The sequence below is a fragment of the Ascaphus truei genome, chromosome 8 (assembly GCF_040206685.1).
Source record: "Ascaphus truei isolate aAscTru1 chromosome 8, aAscTru1.hap1, whole genome shotgun sequence".
NCBI classification, from domain to species: domain Eukaryota; kingdom Metazoa; phylum Chordata; class Amphibia; order Anura; family Ascaphidae; genus Ascaphus; species Ascaphus truei.
In genome coordinates, this window is record NC_134490.1 from 40967495 (window position 1) to 40991177 (window position 23683).

The 23683-nt window shown below is 39.4% G+C and overlaps 1 protein-coding gene across 2 annotated transcripts in view; it reads right to left on the minus strand.

Annotated features, from left to right (window-relative positions):
* Nucleotides 1-19265, minus strand: part of NRTN (neurturin) — a 69244-nt gene extending 49979 nt beyond the window's left edge. For both annotated transcript variants that reach the window (XM_075611630.1, XM_075611629.1), the window contains exon 1: nt 18348-19265. The gene's annotated coding sequence lies outside the window, so the exon portion shown is untranslated. The remainder of the gene's footprint in view (nt 1-18347) is intronic.
* Between the last annotated feature and the right edge of the window lie 4418 nt (nt 19266-23683).

The window sequence follows — 23683 nt, forward strand, 5'->3', positions numbered from 1 at the left end:
TATTTAACCCCAAAATGAGCCAGTTATTAAAATCTCCCAATCTCTTGACATACATCTTTTCTGTCAAAAAGGGGACAATTTGCAGCCACCTTTTTGGTTGCATTCTAACGTAATTATGTTGCTAAAACACCAACGTTACTTTCTAATAACAGATGGCTAAATAAGGAACAGAGGTAGAGAGTGATTAAATCAAAACCACAACCTTTTAATAGGAAACTAGCCTCTCTAAAAACGCACTTCTAATTAAATATATTTTTATCTATGTCGGTTGTGTCATTTATTTTGATACAGAGGAATGCCCTTAAATTTTATATTGACGAACATCCTTGTAAAATATATTAATTCTTTTTTTTAGTTACTGCAGAACTTGGCTTTAAAAGCCGCTGCTTAATACAGTTGGAAAGATTCCCAGACAATGTAACATTTTAAAGAATGGTTCAGCTATATCTGTAATCCAACTAATATAAAATACACTAGACTTCTGTAGCACCACTCTGTAAGGGGTCAGTCCCTCCTAGCACTAAAGTGTACCAGTGGCAGTGCATGTTTTAGGGGTCATGCCCTCTAGGACTAAAGTGTAGCAATGGCAGTGCATGTTTTAGGGGTCATGCCCTCTAGGACTAAAGTGTAGCAATGGCAGTGCATGTTTTAGGGGTCATGCCCTCTAGGACTAAAGTGTAGCAATGGCAGTGCGTGTTTTAGGGGTCAGTCCCTCTAGGACTAAAGTGTACCAGTGGCAGTGCATGTTTTAGGGGTCATGCCCTCTAGGACTAAAGTGTACCAGTGGCAGTGCGTGTTTTAGGGGTCAGCTCCTTCTGAGACCAAAGTATTCCAATGGCAGTGACATATCTAAAGGGTCACGTCTGGGAGTTTGATGGTTTTTGTACCGCAATCTGACACCTATAAGGATTTTTACATCAATTTCTAAAGTTACTTTGTAAACATGGTGAGCTGAGACTTGGGAGGAGTATAATTTCTTCTGGCTGCTCCCTTTTATGTAATGTCACAAAAAGTTTGGACAGACAAAGCCGCCCTCTGTCCCCCTTCACTTATATTTATATGGGTAAAGAAAACACTCGAGGCCCTGAAGAAATGAAACTTGTAATTCATTCCCACACCAATGAAAGCAGACCAATCTTTGCTATTAGCATGGCTAGAATTGTTTAAGAAAGCCAATTAGACAGATACATTCTTTACACAATGTTTTTTTGCTGGCTCAGTGGGATTGCACCTTCAATATGCTGTGAAGCCATTTGTGTCATAGCGATTTAATATGAATAATATGTTGTTGTTATATAGCACTGACAGTGTACGCTGTGCTGTACATAGAATGTTACAGGCACAGAGTTCCTGCCCTGAAGAGCTGAACAATAAAATGTTGGTACCTGAGGCACAGGGAGAAAAGGTGACTTGCATGAGGTCAAAGCACTGAATGCAAATGCAGTGAAATTACCACTAAGCTACACCCCCTAAATATTAAGGTTACAATGTTTCCAGTATAACATATCTTACCTATACCTATACTAGACCGATGTTTTAACCCATTACAGGCATACCCCGCATTAACGTACGCAATGGGACCGGAGCATGTATGTAAAGCGAAAATGTACTTAAAGTGAAGCACTCCCTTTTTCCCCACTTATCGATGCATGTACTGTACTGCAATCATCATATACGTGCATAACTGATGTAAATAACGTATTTGTAACAGGCTCTATAGTGTCCCCGCATGCGCACAGCTTCGGTACAGGTAGGGAGCTGATATTGCTGTTCAGGACGTGCTGACAGGCGCATGCGTGAGCTGCTGTTTGCCTATTGGGCGATATGTACTTACTCGCAAGTGTACTTAAAGTGAGTGTCCTTAAAGCGGGGTATGCCTGTACACAGCTCATTTTGCTGCTATGTGTGACTGACCCTTTAACCCAGGGGTGGGGAACGTCAGGCCCGAGGGCCGTATAAGGCCCCCAAAATCATTTGGTCTGGCCCTGCTAATGCAACTTCTATAACCGGGGTTACGCTAATTTTTTTTAAATGGCCGCATCGCGCACGATCGGGAGGAGGTGGTGTGAGGCGCCGGCAGCCCTACACGATCCCCAGCAGCCACTGTACCAGCCCCAGCAGCCACCATACTTCCCCCCGCAGTTCCCCCCACACTTACCCCAGCAGCCGCCCTACACGATCCCCCCAGCAGCAGCAACTACCAGAGTTAGGGGGGGGATCTGTGTGCCTGCCTGTGTGCCTCTCTGTGTCTGTATGGCCCGCGAACGATGTTATAAATATCCAAATGGCCCTTGGCAGAAAAAAGGTTCCCCACCCCTGCTTTAACCCATTAACCCATTAAACCTATCACTGTCATTAGGCCACTTGTGTCTATATGGGACTGACCCTTTCAATACCAGAAGGATTTACAACATAGAGATGAGGAGTGTTTGTTCCTGCAGACAATGGGAAGCCGTTTGTAGTGATCTCAACCAGGATGGATGACCCTAGAATCAACCCCTGTATTATAAGAGGAGCCCACAGCGCAACTATAAGCAAAAGGGTTTAATACTGACCAAAATAGGCATCCTACAGGCCCGTACGTTGCTTTATATTCCTCACTTCCCTTGCTGCCGACACTTGTGATCCGGCATATTTGAACAGTTACACCCTATTGATTTAGGATTCTTAAGCCTATTAATTCCTAGCTGAAGAGTTCCCCGCGTGTGCTGTGCTTGTAGGATTTAGATCTGAGATTTATGGTGTTTATGATTAAGATATTGGTATTTCCAGGGATTAGCAGCTGTGTTTCTAACACCATACCACATGTTTACACTTCTGAGTATTGTTCCCTTAAATCTGATTCAGGATTCCCTTAACCCTTCAGGTGCCCCAAGACATAGCCACTACGTCATGAGGCCTAGCACTCCAGGAGGGGCCCCATGACGTAGTGGCCTCATCATGCCCTTAGAGTGCTCGTTTTCTAGGGGAGATCGAAGATGCGGTCTGCAATGCAGGACAATGGACGGGAAGGACGTCTCCCCTTCCATTCCTGGGTTAAGGGATGCCGTGATCACAATATTTTTTTTGATTGGACCGGGAGTTCCTTGGAACGAATCAATTGTTCGCTGGCCTCCAGGCTCCAGATACCTGTGGTTTTTGTGTGTGCCGGATTTGATTAAAATGACAAATAAGGCTTGGGGTCGTGAATAGAAAGTCGATGATGTGATGTCGACAACTTTCTATTGGCTGTCGGTATGAGTTTAATCGTGCTGCCATTTTGTGTGGACAAAACTGCTTGTTGCTCAGGAACTGGAGGGTTCTCAGAACAGCACCTAGCTATTTTTTTTTTTTAATTCTACTTACCTCTACTGGGGGGGATGTGGGGGGAGGGGGTACAAGTAAATAAATAAAAAACTTAAAATATCAAGCAGTGCTGACTGCTGTTTTACAGGTGACGTTCCCCTAAAAATGACCTATTTGAAAGGTGATGACCTTTAAAGTACATTAGCAACCCTACTGTATTTCTATTTTTTTCCTAGCTGTTTTTTTACTTTATATAATTTTTTCTTTAAATAGGCCCAAAAGCCTGCAGTAGAGTGTTCACATGGCAACGCCTGCTGTTTATTCTCACCTGCTCCATCTGAGCGGGCAGCACACTGCTGTTTTCCATGCATACTTCAAAGGTACCCGACAGAGAAACTGTCTTATTCTGAGCTGTACTGGTAACATTCTTTAAGGTCTACTAATGTGACTAATAGGTTTATTTATTCAAGCTCTGCTACGGGTTAACGCACCGAATTAACTATGTTAACGAACGGAGTCAACTATGGGAACTCCATATTTTACAGTACCATAACAAATAAAAATAAACAAGTAGGGGAACTGCACATTTAAAAAAACTTGCGGCATTATAAAGCAGTACTAAGTCAAACTAACAAATGTTGGTGTGATTTGAAAGTTTCTGTCCCACATAAGCAAAAACATTTTTTAAACAACATGTCTTTATTAGAAAGATTCAATCGCTTATAAAGCATTTTTCCCTTCCTGTGTAAAAATGAATATGCTTCTATTTTTTATCCAATCTGCATAATCCTAATCTTATATGATCTTTTTTAGCGTTCTACCCTTTTATCTCTTTGGCCGATGAGTTTTTTTTTTTTTTTTTTTTTAAACAATAAAAAGGGAAAAGTCTGGAGGAATAATGGCCCGTACATGCAAGAGTACGTGCAGTCACATTATCACAAAATCCATTAGGTAAAGACCCTCCAAAGCGTTTAATTACTATAGAAGCATTAAAAGTTGAAAAAAAGTAGTTCAAAATACTTACCCTAATCTGATTCTGATAATATGTCTACATTTAAACTATGAAACTTGTCACTCCCATACACTCACTTTGGTCCTTAACATTAGGGAAAGGCAATTTGAACCTCAATTTTGTAGGGCCATTGGAGTAGCGCAGTCACTGCTTTTGAAGTGGGTGATCCCAGTTCGAATGCCACATTGTGGGCTGTGTGTCAAGACAAAAGTGGAGCAATGCTGGGGTAAATCTCTGCACATCTCCTCCTTAAATCCCTTTCCTGGCTTCCCATCAAATTTTGGATCACCTGCCAAGTTCTCCTCCTTCCTTTAAAACTCTAACCTCATCTGCTCCTCCTTACATATCAGCTTTGATCTCTCGCTATGCCCCCCGCTCCTCTTCTGCGCTCTACCCATAACTGTCCCCTTTCCGCCCTTTTCATCTCTACTTTTTTCTCTCTCTCGCCTTAAACCCTTTCCTCCTCACTGCCCCTTACCTGTGGAATTCTCTCACACTCCGTATACGCCAAGCACCTTCTCTCCCCACCTTTAAGTTAAACATTAAAACTCACTTCTTAAATGAAGCATTTCAATAGCCTGGACTAATGGCTACTGTCCCACACCCACAATCCCTCCTACCAACCATTGTGACCAAGCGCCGCCATCTACTGCACTTATTCCCTCACCAGCTGTCTCTGTAATTCTCCCAACATAACACTAAGATTGTAAAACCCCTGTAAGCAGGGATTTCCTTTCCTATTGTCTGATTTTGTTTGCACTTATTGGGGCCTATTCTATAAACTTCGATAAGTAACTAATCAATTTTAAGCAGTTGCCATACAATTTGGCAAGGTACTTTAGCTATTCAGAAAGCTCAGATGATCTGCCAAACCTGTTAGGGAAGTGCATCTCCCCGAGCAGTAGCGCTGCGGCTCAAACACACCGAGCGGGAGCTGAAAAACAGCTCCAACTCGCGTTTTTTAGAAAATAACCCAATTCTAGTAGCTCTGATGAGATCATCGAGGCTCGCAGCTAGCGAGCTACTCGCCAATTTCCTCTCGCCACCCCAATGGTAGGGTGTGGGACTTAGAAATTATTTTTTATTTTTCCTGCATAGGTTTGAAGCCGGGAGTCTCCGGAGCTGCTGTGCTATGTATTAACCAGCTCTGCAGATCCCCGGCTTCAATCCAATGCAATAATATACATGTACAGGCAGCTTCATTACCCACCGCTGGCCAAATACCACCTTCACCCATCCCCGCTACCCACAATAAACATTAAAACACAATACTAGCTAATGCACCCATTGATTGCCAGTGTGGTTACCTATGCCCTCAATGGGAGAACCCCAATAGCAATGAATGGGTACCCTTCTACCTACCCTTTCTACCCCCAACAAACCACCCCCCCCCCTAACACATACAGTACAGTAATAGGCAAAATAACTATTATCCAGGTCTGGATAATAGCTCATTTGCCCATTAAAAATAAAACATTATCCAGCCAGCATAAAGTAAATTAAAGTTCTACGTATCCCTGCCAGCATGAAAGCCATCCTCATCACTGTCCTACGTGTCCATGTCCTCCGTGTGCAGCAAAAGTACAATAAAAAAAAAAACTACTGGCCACTAACCCCTTAATCACTGTAGCGGTTAGTAACCGCTATAGTAATTAAGGGGTTATCCCCCTCCCCTGCTACCCACCCTGGATGCCTAACCACCCTCGCTGGGGTAACTACCCCAACCCCCGCTACCCATTGATTGGCACAGTGTTAAACCATGGCCATAATGTTGCAATGAATGGGCAATCTACCAATAAAAAAACATGCACCAAATAAAATACATTATATTTCATTCAAAATAAAAAAAACTGGCAATAAACCAATTAATTGGCACAGTGGTACACCATTCCTATATAATATGGGCATGGTTTGCCACTATGGCAATGAATGGACAAGCTTAAAAAAAAAGTAGGCACAAAATAAAACACATGACATTATAAAACAAGCATTTCACAATAAAGCCATTGATTGTGACTGTAATGGGCAATCTAAAAAATAAAATCACAAAATACAATACATAACAATTAAATAAAAACAAGCCCTAAAAATATAAAACATAACAATTAAATAAAAACAAGCATTTGCCAAAAAATGCATTGCTTGTCACTGTGCTTATCTATAGCCTGAAAGGGGCATAGATAAACACATTGGCAGTCAATGGAAAACCTAACAAAAATACACTATTAAATAAAATACAATCAATGTGTTTCTTACCATTGATGTCTTCGCCCCCGTCCTATGCGAGCACCAACTCTTGACCCTCGACGCAATGATCCTCAACAGTCGATGGGCAGAAGTCCGTGATCATATCTTGATTGAAGAGAAGTCTCCCCGGTGAGTTCTTCATTCTTTTCTTTTTCTTCATTCTTTTCTTTTTTTCTTTCCTTCTGTCTTCTTTACTTCCAATAGGGCGGATGTTGTCCCGTTGGCATCTTAAGCTCAAATGAAATGGGACAGGCCTTATATAAAGGCCTGTGACGTTACATTTCAGTGTCAAATGGTACACTCCCAATCCAATTGGCTGGTGTACCGTGTGACAAGTTTGCTTAGATTGCCATGTGATGGCAGCCATTTTTGTTCTGGTGATGTCATTTTAAAGGTAGAGAAGCATAGCCTTCCCGATTGGCTGGCTTCCCTCCCTTTAAAATGACGTCACATCCTTAAATAAAATAAAAAAAACTGTCACATGGTACACCAGCCAATTGGATTTGGGGTGTACCATTTGACACTCAAATGTGATGTCACAGGCCTTATATAAAGCATGTGCCATCTCATTTGAGCTTAAGAAGCCGACAGGACAACATCCACCCCATTGGATTACAAGTAAAGAAGAAAAGACTGAAGAAAAGAATGAAGAACTCACTGGGGAGACGTCGAACTCACTGGGGAGACGTCTCTTCAATCAAGATTAGATCACTGACTTCTTCGCATCGGCTGTTTAGGGTCAAGAGTTGGTGCTCACGTAGGACGGGGATGAAGACATCAATGGTAAGAAAAACATTGATTGTATTTTATTTAATTGTGTTTTTTTTTTTAGGTTGCCCATTGACTGGCAATGTGTTTCATCTTTGCCCCTTTCGGGCTATAGATAAGCACAGTGACAAGCAATGCATTTTTTGGCAAATGCTTGTTTTTATTTAATTGTTTTGCTTTTTATTTTTGGTTTTTGCTTTTATTTAATTGTTTTATATTTTTGGGCTTGTTTCCATTTAATTGTTTTGTATTTTTGGTGCTTGTTTTTATTGAATTGTTTTGTATTTTTGGTGCTTGTTTTTATTTCATTGTTATGTATTGTATTTTGTGTTTTTTTTTAGGTTGCCCATTCATTGTCATTGTGGCAATCCATGTCCATATATTGTGGGCATGGTTTACCACAGTCACAATCAATGGCTTTATTGTGAAATGCTTGTTTTATTTAAATGTCGTGTTTTATTTTGTGCCTGGTTTTTTTTTATAGCTTGCCCATTCATTGCCATTGTGGCAAAACATGCCCATATATGTGCCAATCAATTCGTTTATTACCATTTTTTCCATTTTTAATGAAATGTAATGTATTTTATTTGCTTGTTTTTTTATTGGTAGATTACCCATTCATTGCTATAGTGGCAAACTAATAATATAATATGGACATAATATGGCCATGGTTTAACACTGTGCCAATCAATGGTTAGCGGGGGTGGGAGTAGTTGCCCTGGGGAGGTTGGTTAGGCATCCCAGGTGGGTAGCGGGGGATGCGGTTAACCCCTTAATTACCATAGTGGTTACTAAGGTCATGGATGCGGAGGACGGTGATGAGGACGGCCTTCATCCTGGCAGGGGTACCATGGCTGCTGTCCCATACGGTATTGGCATTTTCCTACCACACGGTTTGAGACTTGCGGTAATGCTTTCTGATTCTTTCTGAATACCGTGATAACACAAATGTCAAACCATTCAATGTGGTCATGCCACACCGTTCGAGATATCAGCAATTTTATCGAAGCTACTACAATAGGCCCCATTGTAATTTCCTGTGCTTTATTGTCTCTTTTGTACACTGTGGTCATTATATAAAGAAATCTATACATACATACATACATACATACATACATATCTCCCTGTGCCAAAATTAGATCTTCAGGGCAGGAACTCAATGTGCCTGCAAAATACTATGTACATCGCTGTGTACACGGTAATTGCTATATGTGAAAGAAATGTATTATTAGGAGTTAAAATGCACTGTACATTTAACTGTGATTATTATTATGATTGTATTATCAATTAAAAAGCATTGATGAGGATGGTAAAATTGGATTAGCACAGCACAAATGTTAGTGGCATTGGGTGGGAGGAGGAATCTGAATCCTAACCCCAACAGGGATTCACAACCTTTAAAATATACAAAGCAAAAGGCGCAGGTGTCCAGCACCTGTAATAGAAGGGCAGAATATTCTCCCAAATAAAACATGCCAAGGAGTTTTATGACTTGAGATCAGAGGTCATCCCCAAGAAAGCATAAATATACCCTCGAGTTTTCAACAAGCCATCCGGGTTTAGCATCCAACAATAACATTCGTGGTGCCGGGGATCTGGTTTATATATTTAGTTTACTGGGGCTTATTTAGGGAGTGGGGAAAATGGAGTTGTAACCAGTCCGGTGTTTAGAGACATCCACAGAGATGCCTGGAGCCTGCTCTATATCCAGTTTTACTATGCAATAAATGTTGTAAATAAACATGATTAAAGTTGTGATAAGACTGTACTTACATTAAAGTTACGGTATGTTTTATTTAATTGAGTTATAATTGATGTAACAGTGTATCATTGAAGTAACATTCTGTTCTTAAAGGAACATTATAACACGAGATAATATATTATAATAACTTATTATAGTAAAAAATCCTATTACTTTATTGTTGTATTATTGCGTTAATGTTGTATCGCAGTGGTAAAACTCTGATACTGAGGTAACAGTGTGCCTCTGCGGTTACATTATTATATCACTGGGCTACAATTGTGATACTGAAGTAATATTGTAACACATGATTAAATATTGCAACCCATCAGGTAACAGTGTAACACTGAAGTAACAGTAAAATATACAATAAGATTGTATAACTCATGTAACATTGTTACCCTGAGGTAACATTTAAGTAACACTAGTACTAAATGTAACATTGTATCAAGGAATGAATGTACAAGTGTAACACAGAGGTAACATTGAACCAGTTATGTAACTAATATAACTATGCATCACGTGTGTAACATTGTAACACTAAGCTATCATTATATTATGATGTAACATTGTATCCATAATATTGTAACACTGAGGTAACAGTGCACCCCAGATATAATATTGTGCCTGCAACATTGTAACACTGAGGTAACATTGTGGCCCTTTTGGGAACAGTGTATTACTGAGGTATCATTGAATCACTATCACTGATGTAACATTATATCACTGAAGTAATGAATCAATGTAACATATAGGTAACAGTGTAACAGTTACATAACAATGTTTCACTAAAATAACTATCACTGCTGTACCACTGTAACCCTGCAGTAACAGTGGTTCACTGAGGTAACAGTGTAATGGTATTATACCACTGAGGTAACAGTGTAATGGTATTATACCACTGAGATAACAGTGTATGAGGGATGTAACATTGTATCTATATTAGTGTACTATGTAACATTGTAATTGTGACACTGAAGTTAAATGTATCCCATATATAACATTGTACCTATAACATTGTATCACAGACGTACCATTGTACCTGTAACATTCTAATGCTGAGGTACCATTGTAACAGTAACATTATAACACTGGGGTAACATTATACCAGTAACATTCTAATGCTGAGGTACCATTGTAACAGTAACATTGTAACGCTGAGGTAACAATTTTTAGCTGTAGCATTATAACACTGATGTAACATTGAAATTGTAACATTGTACACAGGTAACATAACATTTTAATACTCTATGAATGGTAAGTGCTAGTCTGGGGTTACCTAAATTGGGCAGAGTTGCCCCTGTGTTTGCCTACTGCCACCTCACTTCCTGTCCCATCTGGAGGGCAGTTAAGAGGAACAGACACTCCCTGCGCCCCCTCCTAGTGGCTCTGTAAATGTGTTTTGGATTTGAAGGCTTTTCCCGGCTAAGCTGAGCCATCTGTCCAGGCCCTGCCTTGGTCTCCGAGCAATGTGAACATGTGTGGCTCATTTATTGTGTGAACTGGCCCGTGGTTCTTTTAAATCAACACACACGTTATGCCAGCCAGCGCCTGCCATGAATTTATTAGGCCTGGTTAACTCTTGCAATATTACAGAATATGATCCCTATGAAACTCCTCCTATTGCTCCATATAACTCCCCCTACTGCTCCAGATAACCGCACACTATAATTCCTCCTATTGCTCCATTTAACCACTCCCTTATAACTCCTCCTACTGCTCCATATAACTCTCCCTATTGCTCCATACAATTGCTCTATATAACCGCTTGCTATAAATCGTCCTAGTGCTTCATATAAATGTTCCCTATAACTCCTCCTTTTTCTCTATATAACCCCTCCCTATAACTCCTATTTCTCTATATTACATCTCACAAACCCCTCATTTTGTCCTATATAACCATTCTCTTTAATATGTGTATGTGAGGAGCAATGAGAATGTGTGCGCGTGGAGTAATATGTCTCTGTGTTTGGAGGAATATGTTTGTGTGTGCAAACCAATATTTGTGTGTGTGCTAAGCAATGTGTGTGTGTGTATGGAGCAATAGGCCTGCGTGTGTGTGGAGCAATATGAGTATGTGTGCAGAGAAATATGGTCATGTGTGTGCGGAGCAATATGAGTGTGTATGTGCATGGAGCAATAGGTGTGTGTTCGAGCAAGATGATTATGTATGTGTGCAGAAAAATATGTGCACGTGTGTGCGGAGCAATGTGTGTGTGTATGTGCAGAGCAATATGAGTGTGTATGTCTGCAGAGAAATGTGTGTGTGTGTGTGCGGAGCAATATGAGTGTGTATGTCTGCAGAGAAATATGTGTATGCGTGTGTGCGGAGCAATGAGTGTGTATGTCTGCAGAGAAATATGTGTATGCGTGTGTGCGGAGCAATATGAGTGTGTATGTCTGCAGAGAAATGTGTGTGTGTGTGCGGAGCAATATGAGTGTGTGCGGAGCAATGTGTGTGTGTGCGGAGCAATGAGTGTGTATGTCTGCAGAGAAATATGTGTATGCGTGTGTGGAGCAATAAGAGTGTGAATGTCTGCAGAGAAATGTGTGTGTGTGTGTGTGGAGCAATAAGAGTGTGAATGTCTGCAGAGAAATGTGTGTGTGTGTGGAGCAATATGAGTGTGAATGTCTGCAGAGAAATGTGTGTGTGGAGCAATATGAGTGTGTGCGGAGCAATGTGTGTGTGTATGTGCAGAGCAATATGAGTGTGTATGTCTGCAGAGAAATGTGTATGTGTGTGTGAGGAGCAATATGAGTGTGTATGTCTGCAGAGAAATATGTGTATGTGTGTGTGGAGCAATATGAGTGTGTATGTCTGAGAGAAATATGTGTATGTGTGTGGAGCAATATGCATGTGTGTGCTTGGAGCAATGTGTGTATGTCACAGCAATGCATGTCCCCTCTGGCAGCAAAATGGTTAATGGGTGCAATAAAGGTTTTACAACTCTGGGGTACACTATGGCCTTGCAAATCTGTGCTTATGTTCCATTGTTATTCTAAACTCTGGAGACTCAGACCTTGGCTTTTCTTCCAGCTCTGGTGGGTCCTTACTAAAAATAGCCATGTAGTAATTCAGCAGCAATGTGTATTGAATAGCTTGTTCGTGCCTTTTAATGGGATCCCCTCTACAAGAAATGATTTGTCCCCATAGACTTTTATGGGATTTGTCTACAAGAAACCATTTGTCCCCATAGACATTTATGGCAATAGAAGGGTTAAGGAGAGGAGATTTGTTTTATTAAGCCGCCTCTCTTCCTATTCTTACAGTTTAAATATGCATACAAACTTCCTACTATACAGGGCAAAAAGCTTTGCCCCAAATGCCTAATAAATGTAGAGTTGTTTTTAATCACTGACGATACTACTAGGTTTTTTTTTTAAGCCATTGCAACCACGCGGTGCTACTGATACTGTATGTTACTCTATAAACAAGGGAAATAGATGCAGCTCAAACTTACAGTAGATGTATTCTTTGTTAGGATAACATCTGAATAGGAAAATACTATGTGGTCTGGAGAGCTGACAATACCAACATCTAAGTGTATTTTTCATACCAATGCAGCAATGTCTATGTAATTACTAAATGTGTCTTATATAAAGAAACTGAACAAGAGGAGCATGTTCTGACTTTTTGGTTTTACGGAGGCTAAAAACTGTTTTGGACAATTTAACCCCTTTAACCCCTTTGTTTATGATACGATTGTTGGATGTAACGAGTTAAAAGTTCAGTTTGGATATTTATGGACTAGCTCTCATCCTAAATCTACACTGTGGTTCTGGAAAATGTTTCCATTGTAAGCAGGATTACCATCACTACGTTGTAATTCGTTGTGGCAGTGAAAAGGTCAGTCCCATGTAGGAGAAAAGTGAGCCAATGACACCTGACATGTTTAATGGGTGAAATGTAGGGGACTGATATCTTAAAAAAAAAAAAAAAAAAAATCTTGACAAGTATTTGTAAATACTAAAATTAATTTAAAAAAATATGTTACGGTCACCACGGAAAACAAAAACCGTGGTGAATATTTACAACTTTTACCTAAACTCTTTAGTAAAACAGACTATGTGTAAACCAAACAGCTAAAAGTGCAGAGCAACCCACATCTGAGAAGGTTAGAATTAGAAAGTATTCCTGTTTACTAAAACATTAAGAGGGTAACTCTATACCCACCAAGGCAGCAGTTCGAGCTGTTTTCGGCCAAAATCGCCATTGATTCCAATGTTTATTTGGGGGGAGGGAGAGGGAAGGGGGGGTAGAAAATTGCCCAAACTGACACTTCTGTGTGTACAGAAATACCACTAAAATATCATTTTTTTTATTTTAAGAGTGATAGACAAAACTTTTTAAAGCGGGACTGCCTCTGCAAATTCATTCAGTATAAAATACAAGCTTAAAGGTGTGTTCTTTAGCACATACTGTCACCTGATAACAATGAATTAGCAGTTGTGTCTGTCAGAAGGAGGGGTTTTATAAACGTACCTGTGTACCTGTTCCAACATACTCCCTGAGAAAGCGCTGTAAGCGTGAAACGTGTGGGAGGAGAACCCCTTTGTTTTGTCCCTGGTAGGTTTTTGTTTTTAATCATGCCGTTTAATAAACCTTTTCTTATTTTTGCTATCACCCGGTGAGTTGTCAGTGCTTTTTCTACCTGTTGGAGTTGTCAGCCAATCCTCCGCAGCTTGCCTATGTATAGAATAATTGTCTTGGCTGGCAGACTTCCAGCTGTACAGATTTGGGTGAAAGACAGCAGCAAAATAGCCTTAACGGTTGTTCTTTTAAACTCCCGGTATAAATAAGTTTATATAAACCAAAAGCTATATTTAGCATGAGCTGATCTAGTGCACAGTGGGTGGTCAGCAGAATAATAATTAATGAAATTCTGATCCAATTATCGTACGAGTCTTTAGGCTTTAGTTAATCTCTTGAATAATGTGCAGAACTTAAAATACAGTGAAAGCCCACAGCAATTTGACATATGCCCTTTGTAACTTCAAATTACAAGGGACAGGCTCAGACAGTCATGTGTTTATACAGTATCTAATGTAGGATGGCCTCCAGACACCAGATTATCAGGGACAGGCTAGACAATCCAAGGTTCACATCTAATGTAAAGTGACCTCCTAACTGCAGAATATCAGGGACAGGTTCAAACAGTCGAGGGATTATATCTAATTATTTTTTGTCAAGTGACCACCTGACTCAATATTATCAGGGAAAGGCTCAGACAGCCCCCATTTTATACTGAATAAGTAATGTAAATCACTGTCACAGTCAGTTTGTAAACATGGCGAGCTGAGACTTGGGAGAGGTTTGGTGAGCTCTGTCTGCTCTCCTTTGTCTTCTTCATGTTGGACAGGAGTTTCCGCAGGAAGCCCCCCTCTCCTCCCTCCTTATCTAACAGGGACAGGGTGGGCTAGAGGTTGAATAGAAACTTGATTGACAAGCACTCCCCCCCCCCTCCCTTCATTCAGAATCGAAAAGAAAATCAATCTACAATTTAGACGGAATATTAGACGGAACATCAACATTTAAAGGCAGCTACAACCCATAAAAGTAGCCCTGTAACTGGAGTGTTTTATGTCACATAATAACTGTGTGTTTATAATATCAGGAATTGACTACATATTGATAGTATAATCCAGCTAAGTCATCCCAAGTATACAAATAAGCTAATAACTCATATTACCACAGCGACAAGATGTGCCATTGCGAGTCTATGGAAGCAAGACAAGCTTCCACCAAGCCTGTCCATTAGAAACACGGTGTGGTGTATATGTATGATGGAAAAACTGACTTGTTTTCTAATTGACACATATCACAATTTCCAGAAGGTTTGGCTGCCCTGGGTAGCTCACACAGGTAGTCCACATATATACCTGGGTTCTCTGAGCCTATAGCTTCCGGGACCAACTAGTCTCAATCTCCTGCCAAAGATGGCCCAGAGATTCCCCCAACATCCCCTCGTGGGTCACCATCTACGGTTTATCTTCAATTAAGTAGGCCCTCAGATTAGCTCTCTATACCAGATAGAGATGATGTCCCGCGACGACCGTGCTCACCACTCAGTCCTAAAACTGTATAAAGTAGCAAGAACTGTTGATTCACTATGATGCTGTCCCCACCTCCCCCTTCCTCTGCCCCCCTTTTTTCTATGTATCCCAACTCACCCCCTTCCCCTAACACACAACTGAATGTTTTTTTTCCCTGTATATCTCTGTTCAAAAACTCAATAAAAATGTTGTGGGAAACTCATCCCAAGTAATGACCTTCATGGTTTCCCTCTGTGTGCTGCCATGTTCAGTGTTCTGCATCTCTCTGCTGTCCCACTGTCACCTCCTGTGATGTCATTTATGGCTCTGCCTGTGACAGGGACCATTTGGTGACAGCAGGATGGGGGATGTATGAAAGGAGCGGGATTTAATATGAAATGTTCATTTCAGAGTGAGCTTCTTTAGCAGTGATGTGTCCCCAGTGTTAGGTGTATTTGTGCTGCTGGATCATTTAGTTACATTGTATCTTCCTGTTATATGGGGAGAGCTGAAAGCTCTGGGAAATTACATTGATGTCGGTGGTACCTGCAACTTTCTGTACTATCACTGACATCATTAGAGAGGCCAAAACACATAGAAGTATAAGTGTACTAAAAAAATGTAAGATACTCGCGGGTACTGAAACTCAATGGTGAAATTCCATACAAATGAAATGAAAAGAGTCGACCTCCAAAAATTGTGGTTGTGGGGTTAATATTTATTCATCCAACAAGTCGGTCCTACACAGCAGACCTTTCCTTGAGAAAGGTCATTCCCTTGAGAAAGGTCTGCTGTGTTGGACCGAAACGTTGGAAGATTAAATATTAACCCCTTGACTACTATTTAAGAGTGTAACTTTTTTTGTTTCATGATGAAACCGGCAACATGGAGACGTCCTATTCTACTTCTTTGACCTGTTCCGAACTTCAATATGCTTCTAAACAAAACGTGTAATGCCTTTAACATTTAGCAGGTCAATCCCACAGACCCCATCGTCATCATTATCACAAGAATATAATAATGCTGCCGTCCTAGCCAAAGAGAAAAAGGGGAAGAACAATAACTACCAGATAAGATTAGATTTACATGGAACAGGAGAAAATAGAAAGACATTTAGTTTTAAACCAGAAATAAATATGTGACATTCTTATTTAAAGGTAATTGATTATTCTTGAGCATGAAAATTACACTGATAATTTATTTAGGACTTTTTTTTGTTTTTTTTTTAAACCGATATGCAATACTGCCAAATTAACCCTTTGAGTGCTGGTGGAGACTCGGCGCCTGAGTGACCCAGCCTTTCTGGCACTTTGCGATCATGTCTTCGCAGCGTCACTAATGACGGAACGGAAAAGTGGGAGTCTCCCGCTTCTGTTCCGCTTCCTGTCAGATCGCGGTTCTGCGCTGTAGAGAATACGAGTAAATTGAATATGACGTCGTTACTCCATCATGCAGCCCCGGAGCGCGAGACCCCATGATGTAGTAACTATGACCAATTGCACCCAAAGGGTTAAGAAGCCAAATTCTGTGGTTAATTTCACACAAAAGACAAAAAAAAACTTAACCGCTACACCACACCTGATCTTGGCTGATTGTGAGCAGCATAGCTACAAATATTGTAGAGATTGCAGGAGGCAAGGATAATTTCTACACATTTTGAATGTATATTTGGGGACCTATGTCTGTATATATAATCTTTTCCCCCTCTATTATATACATACACCCACACCAAGTAAAAGGCAAAATACTGAGGTGCGAGGTACACCTTTATTGTACCCTAGTTCTCTTCTCTATGCATAAAAATATGATACATACAATTTATTGAAATATTATATTTATATTTTTAATCATGTTTCTTTTAGGGCTAGCTAGAGAGAGCAAGCAGTATCCATTTCAATGATGCAGTAATCAAGATGGAGTATTAAACCAGTTCTTAGAAAATGCAGCTAAAATGAGTTTACATCGGTCAAATAGAAGTTTAACGGGGAATATTACAATACCATATCAGGCCGCAGAGTGATTATTAACTATAATATATATATAATAATTGTTTTATATAAACGCTAACAATGTATGCAGCGCTCAATGTAGATGTTTACAAGCGGAAAGAGTTCCTGTCCTGAAAAGCTTACAGTCTGATTCCTGGGCCTGGGGCACAGGGACCCCAAGTTATTTTTCCAAGGTTACAAGGAGATGACCCCAGTATTGGAACTGGGGGTCACACACTTCATGCACCACTAAACTATTGTAATATCTAAAAAATATAAATTAAACATTTTCCATGGCCCCACATACTCATAATTGATTTTCTCAGCTGGGAGTAGAAAAAATTTGCAAGTAGAAAAAATTGGGTGCTTGTCCCATAAAGCAATAATAAACCATACGATACCGTTTGAAGCACGAGATCAGGAGACAGCACTCTGGTAAGTTTGATCACAAGTTTTTGTATTGAAAAAGACACATAAACCGACGTTTCCGAAACGTCGGTTTATGTGTCTTTTTCAATACAAAAACTTGTGATCAAACTTACCAGAGTGCTGTCTCCTGATCTCGTGCTTCAAACGGCATCGTATGTTTTTTTTTTTTTTAATATATATATATATATATATATATATATATATATATATATATATATATATATATATATAGTATGCTGAGCTCTGTGGAGCCTTTTAATGCCATAATGAGACCCTAATTAAATTCAAATATTTACTGTCACGCTAATCCTTTAAAACAGCCCTGATCCTAAATAGGTGTATAATTTGCCTGGTGGGTTACCAGATGGCTAATGATCTCGTGTAAGAAATGTATTTAACAAGGTTGTATTTGATTAAAAAAATGAAGAGTATTGTAGGGAGTCAGAGCAAAGTTTTTATTGCATTGATACCCAGACCCTGTAAGGCATTATCTACATACAGCTGTAAATAAACATCACATGATATCCATATGGATTTGTAATACACACCCAGAAAATGTGTCTACATTCAGAGGTGTGTTTCTGTTGTAATGTTTTTTTTTTTTTTTTAGGCGTTACAGACAGAGGTTATGATGGGATATTCTGAGATATTCTGCATTATCACTGCCATAGAAACCTATGGAAACTCAGTGGTATTCTGCGTTATAATGTGATATGTTGTGTTATCAGCACGAGCAAAGAAGTCTGCTACATCTGTACAGTACTAGACATACAGTACATTGAGCCACTGAGAAAGGTAGAGAGTGAACAGCTACGATTAAAAGAGAATAAATAGTGTTTCTTACCTTTAGCCCGGACAATCCAGACTGCTAGTTAAAATTGAGGTGTCCTGTCCTTATATCAGAATAAGATGCACAGTTGTAACCACAAAGCCATGAAGATGAGGTGACCTTGGTAAGGTTCGTGTCTTCCATTGGGACAGTCACCGTCAACTAATGCAAGGTTAAAGATCACTTGCCACAACTAACGAGGCTTCATCACCTGCAACACTCTTCCAGGCATCTGTGTAGCCCCCCTGGATCCTACTCCCCATGGTGTCCCATGCTGACCACCTCTACAGAAGACCTGTAAAACAAGGTTCCAAAGGGCTGGATAATCCCAAATCACATCCCCTTCTTTTAAATCACCCTTCAAATATCCTTGGTTAGTGTTCTCGCACGTCCCAGGAAAAGCCTGTGAGCGCTATTGTTATTTGATCATTTGTTTCCAGCTGAAGTCAAATATTTTCTCCTCTCCTCTCTCCACTCCAAGATCTGTCTGTCTAGAGTTATCACTGGCACATTATGTAACTGTAGCTGATTAACATACTTGTCTCTGGAGGCATGTAATTTCTCCTACATGCAAAACAACACAGCACACTATCACCTTGCCTGCACTATCCTTGCATTAAACAGACATTCTTCAAAAAAAGTCCCATAACTTCATTTAGGGTCCAGTCAAATATCCAATGATCTTGAGATGCCCAATTCTTTTAAATCCTCAATATTTTCCTCTTCTCCTTTAGATTTTTGGGATAAGCAAACTTTTTTTGGGGGGGTGGGGGGGTCAATTTGCTGATGCCTTCCCATAGGATTCTATAGTGTAGGACTTTTTCCAGTAGGCTGGTGTTTAAGCTTCTTTCTGCCACCCAGAACCTTGTTGGAAGGAGAAAAAGCACTTTCTCTGTAAGGAGGGGCTGGGAGTGTGTGTGTGTGTGTGTGTGTGTGTGTGTACTGTATGTGTGTGTATGAGTATGTAAGGTTTCCTGACTTTTTATGACAGAGTTTAATCTTCTTTCTCCCTCTCTCTATCTCCTCCTGCTGGCCAATATCAGGTTACGGAAGATTAGATTTTTAACTCTTTCACTGTCTGAAGGGACTCGAACGCATTTAATGTTTCGCTTAATCCTCCTTCAATTTCATTTAAAATAAAATTTACAAAAAAGTGTGTGTGGAAAGGTCAGTTCCTCCTAGGACCAATGTGACCCAATGGCAGTCACGTGCTTAATGGGCAGATCAGTGAATGATAGTGACATGTTAACTGGGTGAAATGCTGATGGCTAATGTTATTTTTTTTAATTGTTTACCTTATAAGAAAGTGTGTATGTAAGGTCTTTTATATACTGGTAAATTGTCTGTAAAAAAAAAGTAGTGGTACTCTGGGGTTGCAACTCTTAATTTGTGATTATAAAAAGGACTCTAGATACAATGATGTGTTTTGATAATGAAAGATACATTTTTATCCTGCATCTTTAAGGGCCACAATACTAAACCGTGTTAAATCCATTCATCTGAATAGTATATAGATGTTTATGGATAGTATAGGCTGGGTACACCCTTGCTTAAAGACACACTTGTTTAAAGAAGCATATGAATAGCACTGTGGATAATACTGGACACATGATACATAAAGCTTGGCCCCCTGCAGACGCACTTACCAGAATTCTCACCTACTGTCTCTGTGCGTTCTCCCTACCTACCAATTAGATTGTAAGCTCATCGGAGCAGGGACTCCTCTTCCTTAATGTTACTTTTATGTCTGAAGCAGTTATTCCCATTACCTGTTATTTATATCATTTGTTATATATATGATTTACTACTGTGAAGTGCTATGTACATTAATGGCGCTATATAAATAAAGACATACAATACATCCTAATTAAGAAAAACTGTAATCTGAATGTTTTCATGTTAGGTAATAACTGTGTGTTTAGTATACAGTATATATAAAATATCAATATAATAATCCAGCTAAAATATCCCAACTAATAGACTTCATGGTTCCCTCTGTGTGCCGCCATTTTCAGTGTTCTGCATCTCTCTGCTGTCCCACTGTCACCTCCTGTGATGTCATTTATAGGTCTTCCTGTGACAGGGACCATTTGGTGACAGCAGGAGGGGGGTGTATGAAAGGAGCGGGATTTTAATATAAAGTTCTCGTTTCAGACTGAGGTTCTTTAGCAGTGATGTGTCCCCAGTGTTAGAAGTATCTCTGCTGCTGGATCATTTAGTTACATTGTATCTCCCTGATATATGGGGAGAGCTGAAAATGCTGTGAAATGACATTGTATGTACTGCAACTTCCTGTAACATAAGTGACGTTATCAAAGTGGCAACATGATGACTTTGTCCTACTTTTTAAAACATTTGTTTACAGTAAAACGACTTACATTTGTAGGGTGCAACCTGCCTTTAGGACTCAGAACAATTTAGCAAATCTGGGTCCACTTATTTTATTGGGGTTTATTCTCTTCACTAAATCTGGAGCTGTTTTTTTAAAGCATCAGTTTTTCATTTTGAAAGCTTTAATAAAACAACCTTCATTATTAAGGTTTGCATCTGTTTCATCTGCTTGCGATTTGGTAAGTCAAAATATAATATTATATATATATATATATTTCATGTTTAACTTTTACACACACACATATTTATTTTAAGAACCATGTTACTCCACGTTTCTCCAACACATTTTCTGATTTCATCCTCCCATCTTACTTTTGGTTGCTGAATTGGTCTTTTATTTTCTTTTGGAATCCAGTTGAGTACCATTTTCGTCCAACGATAGTCACTTCTTTATGCGATATGTCCGGCCATTTCAAAGTCTTCACCCTTGTGATGATGTCACCACAGAGTCTTGCTTGTCTTTGCGCCCATTCATTCTTTTTCCTGTCTTCATGATTTTTTGAGTTGTCTGAAACTTTTGAATTATATTCACATTTAGGGTCCGAGTTTCACTTCCATACCTAAGCGACAAGTACATTGATCAAAAACTTTCCTCTTGAGGCAAGGTGGAAGGTTTCCTTTAAAGATTGTCTTGCTCCTTTCAAACACGCTCCATCCAATCTTCATTCTCCTATTGACTTCATTCAAACGTTTCCCATACAGGCAGTCCTCGTTTTACAACGCTTCGCTTTACAACGAATGGCTTATCCAACGCATACCTATATTCATTTTTACAACGCCAAAATGGCTTATCCAACGCTCTTACGACGCTTTGCAACGTGGTGTATGTGTGTATATATATATAAACATTCACATAAACAATGTTGCAAAGCATCGTAAGAGCGTATATATATATATATATATAATATTATACTATATAATATTATATTATACTATATAATATATTATTTATTATGTTATATTATATATATAATACAGTATATACACTATATAATTTATGTGTGTGCTGCATATCTTATTGCCTGCATAAAATATTTGGTGTATTTTAGTGTTAAAAATGCCTTCAGGAACGGAACCTTTCATTTAAACAGTGTTCCTATGGGAAAACGTGTTTCGCTTTACAACGTTTCGCTTTACAACGCCATTTTGAGTAACACATTGTGTCGGATAACCGAGGACTGCCTGTACATTGTTTCTAGCCAGCCAAGGTAAACACACAGTAGTCTCATACTTCTTCTAGTTCGATTCCATTGATTTTGTTCTTTGCAGAGTTGACACAATTTGTTGAACATCACATTGGTCTTGCTGAGATTCATATGGGGGCCCACCTTCTTACTTGCATGTTATATATGTACAGCATGCGTTGTTTTGTGTGCTCAACAATATAACACTTTTTGAACACCATCTCTGTAGTGCTGTGTCTTTTTCATGGGACCTTGGTTTGAGTGAAGTACTCATTATGTGCATATACATATATATATTTCACCACCCCTTTCCTGTTCACTCTGAATTCATACTTCCTTTAGGGTATTTAAGTGTGTGGCTCCCAACAGGCATGTTAAGCCTGAAGAAGGTCATTACGGACCCAATAAACCACTTTTTGTGATTATCTCTTGTGCTGTGCCGGTATATTGGATGGAGATGGAGATGGATCTCTCTCTCCGGAAAAACATTGTTTTTTCTATGGATTCTTAATACACTCTTTTGAATATTTACTAAAGCTGAGCTGTGTCTATTCTTCCAAGCATGGTTTGAGTGATGTATATTTTCCTATTTAATATCTTATGATACGTGCACACGCTATGATTATGTTTTTTTTTACAGTTGGAGGAGTGCTTACTGAATATTGTGTTTGTGTAAATATATACATATATATATATATTTTTTTTTCTTTTTCTTTCTGTAATACATGTTTTTTTTCCACAACACACACACATATTGGCACTCCACTGAAAGTAGTATCTTGCTTGGGTGCAAACCACTGGGGACTGGAATACAGAAAAGATCTCAGCAGGCACTCCAGAACTATCAATGTTTCGGTATATACACACACATATACACACACATACATACATACATACATACATACATACATACATACATACATACACACATACATACACACACACACACACACACACACCGAAATGTTGATCTCACCTGCAAATATAACATGTTTTTTAATCAAGACAAATGTGCTGGATTCCTGTTTTGTTATATATCACAAATAAAAATATATGGAAATATGTGTAATATATAGATATATAGAAGACAGACAGATAGATATAAGGAATATAGAAGGGGAGTATCACTAACCTCCATTACGAGTTAACGCACACAATCTGGCGTTAACTGCCACAGACTTAAAAGACACTTAAGCAGGATTGAGTGCATTAACCACCAATGAACAAAGCAAAGCGATGGGAAGAGAATCCCCTGAATGGTGCTTCCAATACAACAGGGTGTGGAATAATTGTATAAGGTAAAAGGCCAAAACCTTAAGCAGTATAAAGATAATGCTGACTATAATCCATCCATAATGTCCGATCACGTGTGTATATACATCTTTGATAAAGCGCCTACCAGGCGAGAAACGTGTCAGAGGACCCTTTCTTTGCTACATTTCTGCTATTATGCACAATAAATAACTTTTTATTTTTACCTGCCTCCAGCCCTATTTTCATTGCTGTGCTCAGCCTTCTATCCTATTTTTGCTATTAACCACCACTGAAGGTTAGTAAATAGCCCCAAAATAGATAGGTGAAACTTACCTTTCACCTTCACCTTAAAATGGCCTAATATGTGTGTGGGTGTCAGTTCTTTACATAAGACCTGTACGGGCATCTTGCCAGCATCAAACACTGATCACATACTTCACTTGTAGGTTATGGGCTGGCACATTTCAAATCTGTGCTCTCTTTCCTTCCTAAAACTGTTCCTGTTTAACCATTTCACTGCCA